Genomic DNA, 17,413 nt, shown 5'->3' with positions numbered 1-17,413 from the left:
TCTAACTAGCTACTACGGTGCCTCTATTTTCTTTTCCTTTTTGAGAAATTCTTCCTATTGAAGCCGCCCTGGTCCAAACAAGCACCTGACTGCTCACACAGCCCAGCCTGGCTCTCTCCCTAGAATGCTGCAGCAGACCCTGCGCCCTGGGCAGGGCTTCAGTTGCCCTCGTCCCCACGCGGGTCCCAGGGATCTTATTGTCCTTAAGCACTCTTCTTAACGTCTGATCTTTCGACATCCTCTATCTTTGGTCTCCGATCTTCATATATGCTGGAATACTGTTGGCTGTTCGCTCTGCTCCTCAGATCAGCTAGGTATTTCACTGGCGTTGAGGGGAAGTGGACTCTGCTCCCACCTATCTCGCCGCCATCTTCCCTACTTCAGCAATTTCTCCGTTTTATTAAGCACAATAGTTTCTTTTAAAAGAAAAAGAGTGGCATCACATTCCATTTATCAATTCGTATTCATTAACAACCACTTTTGTGCTTGGCACCGCCCACTGGACTCGACCCTTCCATAGTGTGGAGTGATGCAGGCACACACACAAGAGGAAGAATGGGCTTAAGCAAGTGCCCCTGGGACTGAGAGGAGGCATCCTTGTTTGTCAAAGCCAGGGTACTTCTCCTGATGCTGCCTGGGTAAAAGTCACAGAGAAGGATGCTTGCTGTTGTGGACTACCTGAGGAGACAAAAGAGGTGATTACTGAATACTGCTTCTTGAGTTTGGGGTTTTGGAAGTGTAGCTTGTTACTGTTGGCTGAATTTTAACATGATTATTAGAAACATATAATATCATTACATTATTTTCTTTTTCTGTAGTGTATCTGGTTTTCGAATTAGGATAATGCAGGCTTGGTAAAATGAGTTCGGTAGCCTCCCTCCACTTAAATTTTTTGAAAGAGTTTGAGAAGGAGAGGTGTTAGTTCTTTCCACAGTGTTTGGTAAAAGTTCTCCTGTGAAGCCATCTAGCCGCAGGCTTTAGTTTATTGGGAGTTTTCTGATTGCTGCTTCAACCTCACTAGGTGTAAGCTATCTACTCAGATCCTGTGATTCGTCTTGATTTAGTTTTGGAAGATTGCATGTCTCTAGAAATGTATCCATTTCATCCAGTTGTCCAGTTTATTAGCATACAGTTGTTCATAATATTTTCTTACACTCCCTTGTATTTCTTTCTTTCTTGATGAATCTCCTTAAAGGTTTGTCAATGTTATCTTTTCAGAGAACCAGCTCTTGGAGTCATCGATCTTTTCTATCATTTTCTAGAGTCTATTGTTTTTCTTTCTGCTCCAAACTTTATTATTTCCTTCATTCTCCTCAGTTTGGGCTTCATTTCATTTTCTTTTTCAAGTTCCTTTGAGTGTAGATTGTTTATTTGAGCTTTGTCGTGTTTGTTTTGTTTTGTTTTTTCCTTTTTTGATAGCCTGTAAGTCTATGAATTTCCCTTTTAGGATTGCTTTCCCATTGTCCCACAATTTTGGATTGTTGTGTTCTCATTTTCCTTTGTTTCAAGGTATCTTTTGATTTCTCCCTTGATGTGACTGTTGACTTACTGATTATTCAATAACATGTTATTTAGCTTCCATGTCTTTGTGTGTTTTTCAGTGTTCTTCTTGTCATTGATTTCTAGTTTCATAGCATTGTGGTCAGAGAAAAAGCATGATATGATTTTAGCCTTCTTAAATTTGTTGAGACTCGTTTTATGTCCTAACATGTGGCCTACCCTAGAAAACATTCCAAGTGAAACATGTGCACTTGAAAAGTATGTACATTCTTCTGCTTTGGGGTGAAATGCTCTAAAGATATCAAAGAAATCCACTTGCTCTAATGGGTCATTAAAGGCCACTATATCCTTGTTGGCTTTCTGTCTGGAAGTTCTATCCACTGAAGTCAATAGGGTGTTCAAAGCCCCAACTGCATTACTGTCAGTCTCTCCCTTTGTGTCCATCCTTCTTTGCTCTACATGTTTAGGTGCTCCAATGTTGGGTGTGTAAATGCTTATTAGGGTTACATCCTCTTGCTGGATTGTTCCCTTTATCAGTATGGAGTGGCTTTCTTTGTTTCCTATGTTAGCTTTGGTTTTAAAGTCTATTTTGTTGTATATGAAAGTTAGCCCAGCTTTTTTTTTTTCTTTGCTGTTTGCATGAAATACCTCTTTCCAGCCCTAAACTTTTAGTCTACGGGTATCTTTTGATCTGAGGTGGGTCTCTTGAGGCAGCATATGTATGGGTCTTGTTTTCTTACCCATTCAGCTACCCCATGGCTTTTGGATGGAGCATTTAAACCATTTACACTTAAGGTAACTATTGATAGAGATGTATTTAGTGCCTTTTCATTATTAGCCTGTTTTCCTCTGGTGTACTTTCTCTCTTCCTCCTCCTCCTCCTTCTTTGTCTTCTACTTCTCCTGCTCCTCCTCCTCTTCCTCTTCCTCCTTCACTTTCTCTTTCTCCTTCTTCTTAAATCAAGCCCTTTCATATTAGTGACAGTACTGCTTTCATGTTCACACACTCCTTTAGTTTTGCTTTGTCTGGGAAGCTCCTTATTTCTCTTTCAGTTTTAAGTGATAGCCTTTCTGGATAACCTTGGCTGTAGGTCCTTGCTTTTCATCACCTTGAACATTTCACCCTACTCCTTTCTGCTGAAACACTGAAAACTTTACCCCTAACTCAGCCAAAATACTAGAACACCCACTCTGACATTTAACATTGCACTGGAAGTTTTAGGCAAAACTGTTAGACCAAAAAAAAAAAATCAAACTGTAAAGGAAAAGTGGTGCCAGATAGTTCAGTTGGTAAAATACCAAATTGGAAGGGAAAAAACAAAGCTGTCTCTAGTCACAGATGACATTATCGTACTATATAGAAAGTCCTAAGAATGCACAGTGTGGCTTCTAAAGTTACTGGATGAGTTCAGGAAGGTTGCAGGATATATGAACAACAATCAGAAAAGGATTTTATTTCTACATAGCAGCATTGAACGATCTCAAATGGAAATAGGTCAGCAAATCCATTTACAAAACTCCAAAAACAATTAAATACTTAGGAATAAATCTAACTAAGAAAGTATAGGATGTGTATGCTGAAAACTATAAAACATTGCTAAAAAGAAATTAAAGAAGACCTAATAAATGGACAGACATCCTGTGTTCATGGATAGTAAGCTGAATATTTTTAAGACCTCAATAATATATAAAATAATCTCCAGCTTTAATGCAGTTTTTACAAAAAGTTCAAATTTGTTTTTTAAGGTATAGAAAAGTCTATCCTCTCATTCACATGTAATTGCAAGGGACCCTGTATAACGAAAACAATTTTGAAAAAAAAAACAAAACAAAATTGGAGAACAGGCATCTCCTGAATAGAAGCGAAACTGAAAAGCTACAGTAGTTACAACAATATGGCACTAGCTTAGGAGGGACATGTAGACCAATGGAATAGACTATAGAACTCAAACTAAATCTTCACCTATACGATCAATCAATTTTCAATAACATAGCCAAGACAATTCATTGCGAAAAGACAGACTCTTCAACAAATGGTACTGCAAAAACTGGACATTTACATACAAAAAATGAGTTTGGATTCTCACCATACACAATATTTAAAAATTAACTCAAAATGTATCAAAGACTTAACCACAAAAGGTTAAAATCTGAAGCTCTCAGAAGAAAACATTGAGAAAAATCTTTATGACACTGGGTTTGTCAACAAATGGATAAAAATTACACTGAGGGAACATGCATTAAAACTAAAAAAATTTGACTTCATCAAACCCAAGACTTTTGTGGAAAGGGAAAGTGAAAAGCCATCCTTTATAATGGAGGGAAATATTTTCAAATCAGATATCTGGTAAGAATTTAATTTGAGAATATATAAAGTCTGCTAAAACTCATCAATCACAAAGTCCCATGAAACCGAAAACAATAATTCCAAAGACGATATTCCACCCCATGTTCACTGCAGAGTTATTTAGAATCGCCAAGATGCGGAAGCAGCCCAAGCATCCATCAGTAGATGATGGACTATGTGATATTTACACAATGAAATACTACTCGGCCATGAAAGTGAAGAAGATTTTACCCTTGCCACAGTATGGATGGACCTGGAAAACATTGTGCTAACTGCAATAAGCCAGAGGGGAAAAATGCCATATGATTTCACTCATATGTGCAATCCAATGAAGAAACTGAACTAACATGGAAAATGAGGACAGACTCAAAGACACAGAGCAGGATGACAGCTAAGGTTGGGGGGGTTTAGGGGATAGAGGGATTGAGCAAAAAGGCAAAGGACTCATGGACATGGACAACAGTGTGCTGATTGCTGGTGGTGAGGGAGGTATAAAGAGACTACATGGTAAAGGAAAATGTACAATAATTCTTTTAAATACTGAAACAGTGCGCAAAGTGCTTGAATAGACATTTGTTAACATATTCGAAGGTCAAAAAACATTGGAAAAGATTTCACTTGTCAAAGGTATTACATCATTAGTCATTAGGAACATGCAAATCAAAACTATTTCACACCCACCAGAATGGCTATAATTTTTATTTAAAAAAAGAAAATAACAAGTCGTGTTGAGATGTAGAGAATTTGGAACCTTTGTGCAATGAGGATGGCAATGTGAAATGGGGCAGCTGCTCTGAAAAACATTTTGGCAGTTTCTCAAAAGGTTAACCAGAGAACAAACTGATGACCCAGCAATTTCACTCATAGGTGTATATCCAAGAGAACTGAAAACAAGATTCAGATAATTGAACACAGATTTTCATAGCAGCATTATTCATTAGAGCCAAGGTGGAAGCATCCCGAGAGTCCATGAACAAATGAATCGATAAAAAAAATGTGATATGCATGTACAATGGAATATTACTGAGCCATAAGGAGTGAAGTTTGACATATGCTACAAAATGGATGTCCCTGGAAAATATTATGCTAAGTGAACCAAGCCAGACACACAAGGATAAATATTATATGATTTCAGTTCTATTGGGCACCAAAATAAGAAAGAGAGTTTGCTAGGGACTGCAGGGAGGGAGCAAGAAAGAGTGATTACTTAATGAGTACTGAGCTTTTTGGGGGGATGATGAAAAGTGTTGGGTATAATCAGTGGTGGTGTTTACATAATATTGGGAACATATTTCATACCATTGAAGTGTGTACACTTATGAGTGTTTAAAACAATAAATATTGCATTGTGCATATTTTATCATGAAGGAAGTGTGGAGGGAGTAAATTTTCAGGGAGGTTTTAACCATTAATGAAAAACTCACAATCTCAGGAGAGAAGACTATTACAAAAGTATACTACAAGAAAAAAAAATAAATATTCATACTTTATCTGTTCTAAAAAGAAACTAAGCTAAACTAAGAGACCTCAAACAAAGTATTCCTGGGTGAACTTTCCATTTCTATCATTGTTTTTAGTGTTGCACTTTGAATGAAAGGAAATGAAATGCTGATGATAGGTTGTTTTCAAAATGACAACAATCCTAACAGGTGAGAGACGAGTGTGTCTCAAACTGTCTGTGGTGAAGGGCCAGCTCTGTCATTTTCCGAGGACATCACGGGCTGAGATGGGGTCCTATGTGCATGATACCTGCTCCCTCCACAAGACGCTCAGCACTGAGTTTCAACAACACTTATATGTCATTTCAGTGTCTGATTGATACTGTCCTGATTGATAACAAACAGCTCACAGACACACAGCTCAGAGACCACACTTTGAACAGCACCTGGAGTCAGGCAGAGCCCTCTCCTGTCAAAGCTATAGTCCTGGGTAGAGTCCCAAGATGACATTGAGACACCTCCCTTTCCATCGGCCACATTGTCCTTCTTTCTAGGCCCAGACTCCCTAAAGACTACCTGAGGCAGGCACAGGCTTCTCATGGTGGGACATTCTGCATCCAAGATGAGATCCCAGGGGAGAGTGGGAACCACAGTGGATGGACTAAGAAGTTCCTGAGGTGTAAGTTTCAGAACCCCTCACCTGAATGCACCTGCTTCATAAATATGCACTTCCATACCTAAGTTTTATTGATAATACTTAAAATGACTTTTAAATTATAATTGATATACTCTTATACCAGTTTCAGGTGTCTGACAGAGTGATTAGGCTATGTTTATATAATTTACAAAGTGATTAACCTCCATTAACCTATTCAATAGTATCCATCTGACACCGTACACAGTTATTATAATATTATTGACTATACTCCCTATGCTTTAGTTTACATCACCATGACGATATTGTAACAACCAATTTATGCTTCTAATACCTGTTTGGAGGGAAGCAGGACCTCAGACTCAAGGTCACGCCCCCCTACTAGAAGCACTGTGAGCTCTCCAAGCAGCCCAGCTTGAGGCTGTGGTGGTCCTGCTGCAGTGGGCAAAGCCTGAGAGCAAGAGTCCAGCAGGGCCTGGGGGCTGGCAAAACCCCCGCACTCACCCTGGGCTGCGGGACTCAGGAGGAGAAGGAGGCAGTATCTGAGGAAGAGGAGAGGGAAGAGGAGAGGAAGAGATTCACTCTGTGCCAAGACCAATAACCTACTGATGGAGCATTCTGGCACTGAGGAAGAAGAGCTGATACGTACCATGCATGGAAGACTGGGTTGGGGGGAAGGGTAGGCAACAACATCACTGTCTACAAGAGCTCCACTCAATTAGGCAATGACTATGAAGACACAGTCATCTCTTGGCTGTGTCAGGAGGACCCATGCAGGCTGGGCTGCAGTCCCAAGGGTCCAACATCCTGGCCTCACAGAACTTCAAGCACCACCAGGTAGAAGCGGTGCTGCAGGGGCAGGCACTGAGCAGAAGCAGCAGTGCTGGGACTTGGGAGAACAAGGTCACCATCAGGCCTCTAAGGCTCTAGGAAGACTACAGCCCTGAGTAGTGAAAGTTTGGTGGCTTTCGCCTGCCCCTGCCTCAAATGGAGATCAAGAAGCAACCAAGGGTCCTCCAGGGTCCTCTGGGAACGCCTCTCCCCCGCAGGACCTTGGCAAGCACACTCCTTCCTCGCGCCCATCTCCCACTCCCACCAACTGGGAGTTCCGAGTGTATCCTAGCAACAGGCCCAACAGTTGGCTCTTGGCTTTCAACAGTGCTGTTGGCTACTGAAGGAGCTCCGGAGATCCGGCTATTTGTTGGAAGACAGACCTCACCAAGCGACCAATGGGCATTTACCTGGGAAGACTCTGTCCCCTTCCCCGACCCCGGGTAAGGGGGGGCCACCATGGTGCTCACTTCGCCCACCAGTTGGTCCCCCAGCAGCACCTAGTTGTCCCTACACCTCCAGGCTGCCCTAATTATCTGCGGATTTGGCGGGCATGGCCTGTAGTAGCATTCCTGAGACTGTGTGTGAGGATCCCCCGGGCCCTGTGCGTTTTCCTGGGGGTCCTAACCTCGTTCTGCAGGCGATGCCATCAGAGGGCCTGTGGACAAAGGAGAGCGATGCGTCAACAGGGGGAGCACCCCAGAGTGCTAGAGAGGGCGGCCCATCAGGAAAGGGGCCCAGAAGACAGATGCCACCAGCAACCCTAGGCCTCTGTGAGGAGCTCCTGCTGCCGAAGGATCGAAGGATCGCAATCACCAGTTCCTACAGCTCCACTAGAGGCTTCCTGTCAGTGGAGAGGAGGAGGCAGCCCGCCACTTGCCAGGCCAGGCTGTCCCAGGGGGCCCCAAAGACAGTGAGCCAGCAGGGCCCTCAGGCTCCCTCCTCCAGTGGCCTTTCATCTCAGAGGCAGAGCCAGCCTGACAGTGGCCCAGGGGACACCCGCCCTCACAGACCATCCCCAAGGAGCCGCTCACCCTCCTGTGACAGGCCCCGAAAGATGAAGTTTCCTCTGCTGCCACACAGGCGAGGGGACCCTCTGAAGCTGCCACCTGCGCCTCAGCTGGGTTACAGAGTGACGCCTGAAGACATCGATGCAGAGAAAAGGGCACTTTGGCGGCGCATCAGCAGTGCTCTGTCAGGTGACACAGAGGCCATCTCGGGCCGCGGGGCTCCAGAGCCTGTGCGGTCTTCCCCGCAGCCTGTGCAGAAATGGCTCCTGTCTGTTTTCCTAGCTCCCCTTGGTTCCCCAGCCTGCCAGTCACCTCTGCAGGCAGTGCAGGCCCCTTAGCCTGCAGACCCACAGGCTTGGCTCCCAAGCCTGCTTCCGACAGCGACATCACCCCAATAGACACGACCCCGGTGGACATGACCGCTATGGACACAACCCCTATGGACACGACCCCACCTGCCTATGTTCTTTCCTAAGGGGCTCCGCCGGACTCCAGAGGTGGAAAATCGGCAGCTGCTGCCCCAGCCCGGGCCCCAACCTATACTCCGGGACAGCCAGCCCTGGGTACCACCACACAGGCCACCTTGGGCACACAAACCAGCCCCAGGTCAGCCACCGCTGCCCTCGGTGCCTCTCGTACAGCCGCTCAGAGCTTTGGGGGAAGCGTGTGCCAGACCTCCGGGAAGCACACTCCCCAGGGCACCCTGGTGGTGACCACAGGACCCAACCATCAGAACAACCCTGTGCTTGGGGGCACCACTGCCCCCACCTTCACTCCCGTCCTAGTAGGTGCCCCAAGCACATCGCCCACCCTTCTAGCAGAGGGCTGGGCACCACCAGCAACGCAGCATCCAGTGGGGTGTCAGTCCCAGCCTCCACCCCCAGCTACCCTGCCACTGCTATGGGCAGCTCCAGAACTGGGAGAACCACCAGCCTTCCCATGACTTGAGCAGTCAGTGCGGTCCCTTCAAGGAGCAAGTTATCAGGCTTGGCTCCCAATCCTGCCGCCAGCACAGACCTCACCCCCATGGACACCACCCCACCTAAATAGCTTCCTCTGGGGGTCTCTTCTCTGTCTCTAGAAGAAAACCTTGCAGTTAGGGCCCCACCATGGCTTTGCCAGAAGACCTTTGGGTCATCAACCAAGTTTTTACTGAAGAACGAAGAACTTTGTTTGAGGCCCAATGCAGGGACTTTTTTCTGTGAGGTGTTGGCAAAGAAAATCATAAGACCCAAGTCAGCAGCACAGCACAGGCTTTGTTCAGTGGCCAGAGATTGGCGAAGAGGGAGCTGAAACCCTCAAATCTACTTCTCTCACTGGGGTCCGAGCGGTCCTACTGTCTGTAGTAGGAGGTTGGAGATGAAGGGGTGGGCCAGGCAAATATGAAGAGGGAACTTCGGGGCCTTTCCAGGATGGAAGGAAACTGGCCACTGGGGAAGCAAAGCACGCGAGAGAGAACTGGTAAGGATCTGGAGCAGTGGGATGGCCCACTTGCTTCTCTCACATTATGTAACACAGCTGTGACTTGAAGAGACCCAACAGGAGGCACAGTCTCACAGGTGCTGATGCCAAAGCTGCTGCCTGTGTTTGGTGTCTGGGCCAGGGCCCCTGATCCCTGGAGCTCCCCCTCAGCTGGACAGACCCCTCCCCTCTTTCGCGCTGCACAGGTACTTTTGCCTGGGGTGCAGAGCCCCAGAGGGAAGCAGGGGCACAGGTACTAGTTTAGAATTGATATTTTAGAGCTACTGATAATAGTTAATTTAAGATTCAGTCATGTTTAAATCAATAGTGTGTAACTTTTAATTGTTTAGTTGTCTTCCATTGTCCATTTATACGTCAGTTTGTTTATTCACATGCCATGAAAGACCTGATGATTTTCTAAATGGTTTTTATGCTAACTATTCTAATAGGTAAACATTGGTGTTTCATTTGGGCACTAAGTTGTACTTTCTGAAAAACTAATGAGGATTTTCTCATGCGCTTATTACCATCCATATATTTTCTTTGGGGCAGAATCTTCAGATCTCTATCTCTCTTAAAAAGTACAGTTATTTTGATTTTTTTAATTTAAAAATTTTTCACATAATCTGGGCACATCAAAAGTGTGAGTCCTCTGATTTGTATTGTTTCAACTTTTCTTTGGCTATTTGGGGGCTGCTTTCAATCCATGTGAATTTGATGATAACCTCTTCTATGTATGTAAAAAGGTGTTGAAGTTTGAAATTGCATTGAATACATACTCATTTAGACAGTATTGACATCTCAGTCATTTGTGTTCTAATCCATGAACACAGGATGTCATTCTTTTTATTTAGATATTTTAAGTTTATTTCAACCTTTCTTAACAGTTTTCAATGTACTAGTCTTTCACATCCTTGCTTAAGTTTATTTCTGAGTATTTAGTTCTTTTAGATGCTGTTGAGAATGGAATGGAGTTGTAATTTCCTTCATGGTTGGTCATTGCTGATATATAGAAACACAAGTGCTTTTTGTATGTTGTCTGCAAAGTTGCTCAGTGTGTTTGTTGCTGGCACTAGTACATTTATGGTGGAGCGTTTGGGAGATTATATATATATGCGGAATCATGCCGCCTGTGCTATGGTTTACTTCTTCCTTTCATATTTAGAGCCCTTTCATTTCCTTTTCTTGTCTATTGCTCTGGCCAGAGGTTGAGTATAGTATTGAATAGTGGTGATGAAAATGGACATCCTTGTTCTGTTTCTGATCCCAGTGGGCAACATTTCAGTCCATCAACATTGATCACGTGTTTATCTGTGGGGTTTTCATCAGTTCCCTTTATTATGCTGAGGAAGTTCCTGTCTATTCATTTTTTCCTGTGTTTTCATCATGAAAGGGTGTCAGATTTGTTAAGTGCCTCTTCTGTATTTATTGAAGGAATCAATAATTAAGTTCATTTCATTAATATCTGTTCTATAGAGTGATTTTCTTCTATTGACATCTTCTAGAATTGATGGGATAAATCCTTCTTGCTCGTTGTATACAATCCTTTTTCTATGCTTCAGATTGAGTTTATTAGTATTTTCTTGAGATTTTCATCTATATTCATAAAGGGTATTGGGTATTATAATTTTGTGTCTTTAGCTGGACTTGGTATAAGAGAAATGCTATTCTCATGAAATGAGTAAGAGGAGTCCCATTCTATTCTGTTTTGGAAGAGTTTGAGAAATATTGGTGTTAATTAATTTTCAGTGTTTGTTTGTGCTCTTCAATTCTTTTTCTTTCTTTTTCTATCCTCACTTGATGATATTTTTTTATTACTTTTTAGAGAGAGAGTGGAAGGTGGAGAGAGAGAGGCATGGATTGGTGGACATCCTGTTTGTGCTGTGACCTGGGAATGGACTCACAACCTAGGTATGTGCCCTGACCAAGAAACAAACCCATAACCTTTCAGGGTGCAAACACTTACTGTAAGGATGTTACTAAAGTAATGTTTTCTAAAGTAACTGACTTTAGAATATTGCCTTCGTGTTATCATTGGTACACTGATACCCCTTGTGGATGATCAGGTGGAGGTTCAGGAACAGGTGATTTTGGAACTCATCTTCAAAATGATATTTGAAATACTTGTGTACGGTGTTCTTGGAAAGAGCTGAGTGTTCTATGTGTCATTGGTCTAATTCACAATTGTGACAATATTTTTTTTCAATTGTGAAAAGTGATGCTAAATCTTTCTCAATAACTTAATCATTGTAAACCTTTATTTACTGAACACCTCGTAATTTTGATCTAATAAATAACCTGACAGCTTCTGTCTTTTTGGTGAAGTGCAGAGGTAGTCAAAACTGGGGAGAGCACTTGGCACCAGTATGATACTATGCTGGTGTGTGAGAAAGTACTTAAATTAAACTTTTCAGTAATGTTGGCATTTTTACAGCTCAATGCCCATCCTGTAGAAGCACTTTAGCAGTTTTTTGAATTATTTGAAAGCACAGAAACAGTAATAGCTTGGTACCTTAGAAGAAATTGGGATCTTGTATCTGAATTTGGTTAGCAGAGTTGTTATCATATACCACAATGTGTTTGGTTACTTTACTTTGAAATATAGTTAGGCATTTCTCTCCTTTTGATTTCTTCTTTTAAAATTGTGTTTAGGTATTGGACTTATTTTAACATTTAGTGATAATTAACAAGGATGATGGAGTCCATTAGATCACGATTAAACTTTTAGATTCTTTTCCTCATTGCGCTGTCTTTAAGGATTTGTGTGTTACTCAGCAGAAAATCAATTGCAGTAGAGGACTTTTTTCACTTTCCGAGGTAATAATTATTCCATCATCTTACCATTTTCAGTTAGAAAAGAAGGTGCTAATACCTTTTGCAAACAGCTAATGCTCCCAATGTGAAAGTGTGAATATTGGGTGATTTTTAATTATTATGAAAAGATCCCTGACTGGTGTGGCTCAGTTGACTGGGTGTCATCCCACAAAGTGAAAGGTTGCCAGTTCCATTCCAGGACAGGGCACGTGCCTGGGTTGCAGGACTGGTCCCCAGTCAGGCCCAATACAAGAAGCAGCCAATCAGTGTTTCTCTCCTGCATAGATGTTTCCTTCCCTCTCTCCCTCCATTTCCCTCCATCTAAAAACAAATAAATAAAATCTATTCAAAAATTGTGATGGAAGGATAACATGAGTTCAACCCTCTTAGATAAGAAACGGAGTCTTAATACAATTTCTTGCATTGCAGTGAAAGTATAAATATCAAAGTTTCTTGATAAACATTTGAATTTAAATATTCAAGGCATGATACAATGTATGCTTGATTTTCATGGGCATAACCTCCATTAATATCTTAAAATTACCATCTGATTTTTTAGAGAAAATTTAAAGTTTGATTTATAGATATTTCACACTTCAAAAAGTTTTTGAAATTTTACTTTTGTTTTAACCTTTATAAATTTCAAAATTATATTCAGGTGTCTTTTTCTTATACATCTCTTTATATTTAATTTTATACTGTATATTTTGCTATGTATCAATATGCAAATATACATACGCAGGACTAAAAGTAGAGGTACAGTACTACACAAATAGAAATTTAACCTTTCCTCTCTAAGTGAGTATGCTCTAACATTCTTAAAGTCTAATGATGTATCATGAGGGAGTGTATTACAGTTTAAACTGTAACACTGCAGGATTGGAAATGGAAGAAACCATTCACTTCTAACCTGTTTGACGGTGATAGTGAGACGAGTCTGTGTTTATCAGAGGCATTTACTGATTGTTTTCAAGTTTTGTTTCATAGACCTAACCAAGAAATGTCAAAAGTAATTCCATTTTTAACTAATTTCTCTCTTAGGAAATTAACCATTTTCTCTCAGTAAGTGTATCTGAGGCCCCTTTGTTGACAAGGCTTGAAGGACTGAAGGATCTTCCAACACAACCGCCAAAACACAAAGATCCGAGGATGGAGCTGATGAGAGCAGCTCAGGGTCCTTATTTCATTTTCTGTTCTTTTTTTATTTTTAAATTGTAGTTATTTTAATTTTTTTTTTTTAGAGAGAGAGGAAGGGCCTGAGAAAGAGGGGGAAGGAAACATGTTGTGAAACGGAGAGTTCAATGGATTGCCCCTGCACACGCTCAGAACTTGGGACTGAACCTGCAGCCTCTGCATCTGCCTTGACTGGGAAACAAACCCGTGACCTTTGGTTTTGAGGGACAGTGCTTAACCAACTGAGCCCTACTGGTCAGAGCTCAGGGTACTAATGTTCATGAGGCGGATCATTAGTACCCATTCCTTTCCAAAAGAATCGTTTATGAATTCATGCTCTGGGCTTAACTGACATGAACTTAGACTCTCATGGTTTACCTCAGGCCCTCATCCTTTCTCCTCTAACAACACAAGTCGTCCTCATGATCTCCTCACCGTCCACTACTCCCACTTTATCCATCTTACTCCTCTGCCACAACGGTTTCTGCAAACCAAACATGGTCTTGTTATTCTACTGCTTAAAAAGTGTTAACTTCCTGCTGCCTGAGAAAGGAACATGAATTCCTTACAGCCAGGCACACAAGGTAATCTGTGTCTGCCTACTGCTCCAACTTCCTTCTTTCTGTGTTTAATTCTTTCCAACTTATGTAGAGAAAAAAACTTCCTTATTTTAAACATCATTTAAGTATGTGTGTTATGTGTATGTCTGTATGTTTATATAAACACATATGTATGCATTTTTCCACCTTTTAGAGTTTGGGTTATTATACTATTGTCCTTGGGGCAGTCTCTTCCTACCTCTGTGTTGATTTTGGACGTCCTGTGTACCATTGAATTTCACATTTCTATCGTGCTCCTTTTATGCCAAGTACTTTTAAAGACTTATTTTGGTGTTTACCATCTGAATTCAGTTCCTAGTGCATCTGTTTTGAGATCTACATATATAAAAATATGAAGCACTCTCTCTTTTATTCTCATTTGTTTGAGTACTTCATTGGTCAAGACACACCTTGTTTAATATAGCCACTAGCTGTCTGTAGCTACTTCAATGTAAATGAATGAAGACGTCATAGAATGTAAAATGTGCTCTCTCCATCATACTAGCACATGTCAAGTTCTCAGTAGTAACATACAGCTAAGTGGTTGTCATTGGACAATGCAGAGTATAGACTATTTTTATCATTGCAGAAAATTCTATTCCCATTGCTGGTCCAGACTGGATGCTAAAGGTTGAAAGAGAAAACTACACTCCCAAATTTTTTCAAGGTAAATGTAGAATGATTTCTGTGCTGCTGTTTGTGACTTTCCAAATGTATTAATTTTTCTGCACAACCTAAGACATTCTTCTCTCTCCATCTTCTAATTTCACTGCTCGCTTTTATGTGATTTTATTTTAGGAAATTTCAAGTACATTTCCTTCATCTTATTTTTTCTGATTTTCTTAAATCTGTTGGGGTGTCATTGGTTAATAAAATTATATAGGTTTCAAGATTACAATTCAATGACACGTCATCTGTACATTGCATTGTGTGCCACCATCGCAAGTCCAATCTTGTGTCACTATATCCTTGGCCTCCTCTACTCTTAACTAACCATCATCCCCAATACCCTTTCCCTCTGGTAATTACCATAGTGTGCTTTGTGTCTATGCGTCTTTGTTTGTTTGTTTGTGTTTTTTGTTTATTTCTTGCTTTCAGTTTTATATGAGTGAAATTTCACATATGAGTGAAATTATATATTTCTTGGCTTTTTTGTCTAACTTATTTCTCTTAGCGTCATTATTTTTAAGATGCAACCCTGACAGTATTTTATCTTTTCTTCTGGCTGAGTACTATTCCATCAGATACCCCACTACTTCTAAGGTAAAAGCCCCAGGCCTTATGAAGGCTTGTTTGTGGTGACAGCCAAGAGGGGACAGGGCAGACCGTGGCAGCCTGGGCTGGGGCCTGGCCTGGTTCTCGGGCTCACTATCCTCTGTGTGCTGTGCAGGGCATCACAGTTCACCCAGCACTGCTGGGTCTTGCTGGTGAGTAGCATTCGGGCTTTTTCAGTGGAGTCCCGGGCCTGTTGGAGATGATTCCTTGACTCTTGGCAAATGTGTGTGGCACAGATGCAGATGCCCTGAGATAGATCTCCTGGGATAGAAGGGGTCATGGATTTCCTGGGGAAGGCTTTAGTCAGCTTCTCCATGTATCGCACCTCCTCCTCATACCTGCTGAACACAATGCTCAGGCAGGGCAGTCCATGTCACTGAAGGTGGTCACACTGACTGTGTGGTTGGGGTGGTCACACTGCATGGACTCTGACTTTGTTGTCACCAGCGGGTCCAGGTCCTCCCCTCCTCAAACAACTTCTGTCTCATGTAGGCCTCTGCAAGTACACCTGTGGCCCCCCTCTTGGAGCTTCTTCTGTTCTGCTTGAGTCGCTGCTGGATCTCCTCCATGGCTGCCTTCTTCTACTCCACCTCACACTGTGGAAGCCAAGTCAGATATAGCACAGCATAGCTTTTCCTCATGGGAGCTTAGCACGAGCCAAGGTGGTCACCTTCTCGCTTCTTCTGGTTGCCGCCCCTACCTGGGAGGCCGGCCCAAGTTTCAGCTCACAAAAACCAGGGATGCAATGGGGTTTTGTACAATTATCTTGCAACTTTACTATATTGTTTTATTGTTTCAACAGTTTTTTGATGTGGTCTCTACAGTTTCTACATAAAGAATCATATCATCTACAAAAAGTGACAAGTATACTTTTTCTTTCCCAGTTTGGATGCTTTTTATTTCTGTCTCTTGCATGAGTGCTCTGGCTAGGAGTCCAGTAGTACTGTGTTGAATACAAGTGGTGAGAGTGGACACCCCTGACTTGTCTCTTAGCTTAGAGGAAAAGCTTTACCTTTTCAAAATTGAGTAGGATTTCATTGAGGTTTGTCACATAGGATTTTATTAGGTTTTGTGCTTTCCTTGTTACACATTTTATTGAGTGTTTTCATAATAAATGGATATTGTATCCTGTCAGATGCTTTTTCTGCACCTATTCATATGATCATATAATTTTATTCCTTGATTTTGTTAATCAACTTGGATTATCACAGAGGGATTTGCATATGTTGGAACTATCCATGCACCTCTGGAATGAACCCCACCTGATCAGTGCAGTATTGAATGCTATCTTTTTAATTTATTGTTCTGTTTCATTTGCTGGTAGTTTGCATCGTTATTCATTAGAGATATGGGTCTGTAATTGTCTCTTATGTGGATTGCTCTTCCCAGGTTTTGTAATAGGGTTATGTTGAACTCATAAGATTTGTCAGGAAGTATTGGCTTTTCTTCACATTTTTGGAAGAGTTGAGAAGAATAGGTATCCAGTCTTCTTTGAGTGCTTGTTGTAATTCAGTAGTGACGCTATCTGGTCCTGGAATTTTAACTTTTTGGGAAGTTCCTGACGGTTCTCTCAGTATTGTCACGATTGGTGTGTCTAATTGCATTTTCCAGTTCTTTCTGATTCAGTCGAGGGAGGTTATATATTTCTAGGAACTAACCCACTTCATAAATATTATTGAATTTGGTGTCACGGAGTGTTTCATAGTATCTTATAGGATCTTTTGTATTCTTGTGGCAACCTATTTCTGATTTATAATATTGCTTGAGTCTTTTCTCTCTTTTCTCTAGTGAGTGTCACCAGAGCTTTGTCAATTTTATTAATCACTGCAAAGAACCAGCTCTTTGTTGCCTTAAATTTTGTATAGTGTTTTTGTTCTTTATATCATTTAATTCTGCTCTAATTCTTATTCTTTATTTTTGGTCCCAATCCTCACCTGAAGGTATGCCTATTGATTGAAGAAAGAGAGACGGGGATAGGCAGTAAGAGGGAGAAACCTCGACGTGAGAGAAATACTGACTTGTTGCTTCCCTGATGTGCCCTATCTGCGGATTGTACCCACAACGGAGGTATGTACCTTGACTGGGAATCAAACCCATGCCCCTTTGCTGTCCACGACAACACTCCTACCTACCCAGCCACTCAGGCAACGGTCCTCTACTTCTTGTTATATTTCCTTTATTTTGCTGACTTTGGGCTTCTGTTGGTATCCTTTTCGTAGTTTTTCAAGACAGTATATTAGGTTGGTCACTAGGGACTTCTCGTTTCTTGATGTAAGCTTACCTGTAATGATGAAACTTCTCTCTTACTAC

The 17,413-nt window shown here is 41.8% G+C and overlaps 1 long non-coding RNA gene across 1 annotated transcript in view; it reads left to right on the top strand.

Annotated features, from left to right (window-relative positions):
* The window catches only part of LOC128781140 (uncharacterized), a 30,060-nt gene extending 12,899 nt beyond the window's left edge, over positions 1 to 17,161 (top strand). Inside the window, exons 2-4 of the long non-coding RNA XR_008427031.1 lie at positions 11,068 to 11,153; positions 14,418 to 14,495; positions 17,044 to 17,161. This is a non-coding gene — a long non-coding RNA (uncharacterized lncRNA). The remainder of the gene's footprint in view (positions 1 to 11,067; positions 11,154 to 14,417; positions 14,496 to 17,043) is intronic.
* The last annotated feature ends 252 nt before the right edge of the window (positions 17,162 to 17,413 follow it).

This window comes from Desmodus rotundus, chromosome 5, assembly GCF_022682495.2.
Source record: "Desmodus rotundus isolate HL8 chromosome 5, HLdesRot8A.1, whole genome shotgun sequence".
NCBI lineage: Eukaryota > Metazoa > Chordata > Mammalia > Chiroptera > Phyllostomidae > Desmodus > Desmodus rotundus.
This window is presented reverse-complemented; position numbering and strand designations above follow the sequence as displayed.